The sequence below is a fragment of the Montipora capricornis genome, chromosome 6 (genome assembly GCF_036669925.1).
Source record: "Montipora capricornis isolate CH-2021 chromosome 6, ASM3666992v2, whole genome shotgun sequence".
In the NCBI taxonomy this organism is placed as follows: domain Eukaryota; kingdom Metazoa; phylum Cnidaria; class Anthozoa; order Scleractinia; family Acroporidae; genus Montipora; species Montipora capricornis.
The window spans coordinates 32,244,276-32,245,531 of NC_090888.1; the positions used below are offsets into that span (position 1 = coordinate 32,244,276).

Here is a 1,256-nt window from a genome sequence, read left to right on the forward strand (position 1 = left end):
AGAATATATTTAGGCCATTTTCAGACTATTTACCTTGAAAACACTCTAGTATTTCTACACTTTCAGCAAACAACGCGTCGATTGGGTTACACAAACAACAAGGCATCCTAGCCATAGCTTGCGCTGTCCTGGGCACTAGTCTACTTCTCATTTTATTTTTCATTGGCGGTTTGTGCCTATTGTTTTCAAATAGCGAATCACAGGTGTTGTTAAATAAGGTCAAGTGGCTTTCTAATGCCGAGCGAAAATAAATCTTTCTTTCTTGGCATTTACAGGATGGACAGTTTGTCGGATATTATAATTTTTGTAAATCGTAGTGCAATAAGAAGACAGCTTCCATTAACAGTAGCTTTTACAAACTCCAGTTGACTTTAGGTTGTAGAAAATTTTTGTAGTCAAGCGTACGTAGCTGACAAAATATTTATCAAGCCAGCGATCACCGGTGGTCACTCGCAAAGACTGACATGGAAAAGTTTTTGACAAAAAAGGAGAATGATACGGCCTTGAAAGTAATTCCAGCAGGCAGGGTCAGAAATTGTCTAAAAAGAACATTTCATGCAGAAGATGGCTTTCTTTTCTGCTCGACATGCAATATCGTCATTGGTCATACCAGGAAACACAAAATTGACAAACATTTGGAGTCGTCTTCACACAATCAGAAAGCTACCGGAAAGTAAGAGTCACTCAAAACAGCCTTTGAGTGTAAAACTTCGCCACGGGTTGAAAAAGTAAAGATCTGCCAAGCCCAGATAAAAGTCTGTTGTGCAGCTAACATTCCATTGCATAAAGAACTGCGAAACTTTCTGGTCGGCGATACCAAAATGCTCTCAGCTGCGCGATTATCTCTTTGACATGTATGAAGTGGAAAAGTCAGAGCTCAAGTGTCTTGTCAAAGATAAAAATGTAGCACTGGTTGTGGATGAGCTTAGTGACGACGAAGGCAGATACATTCTGGATATAATGGCCGTTATTCTCCACTTCAACGAATTTCATTTTTTGAGTGAGACGAACAACAAAACTATGTATCACAGGCAATTGTCAGAACTGTCAATAACTATGACATAGACTTCGACAATGTTCATGTCTTTAATTCTGACAACGTTTTTTACATGAAAAAAGCATTCAATGACACACTATCTTGCCTTTTTCCCCCTATCTGTGCACATTACCTGCAACAGCCACATTGTCAGCCTCGTGGCCACAGATTTCAAGAAAACATTCCCGGAACTGAACGAGTTTCTCAAACGTTGTCGTAA

General features: G+C 39.5%; 1 pseudogene; it reads left to right on the forward strand.

Moving 5' to 3' along the window:
* The first annotated feature begins 464 nt into the window (after window positions 1–464).
* LOC138053715 (CGG triplet repeat-binding protein 1-like) lies at window positions 465–1,256 on the forward strand (annotated as a pseudogene).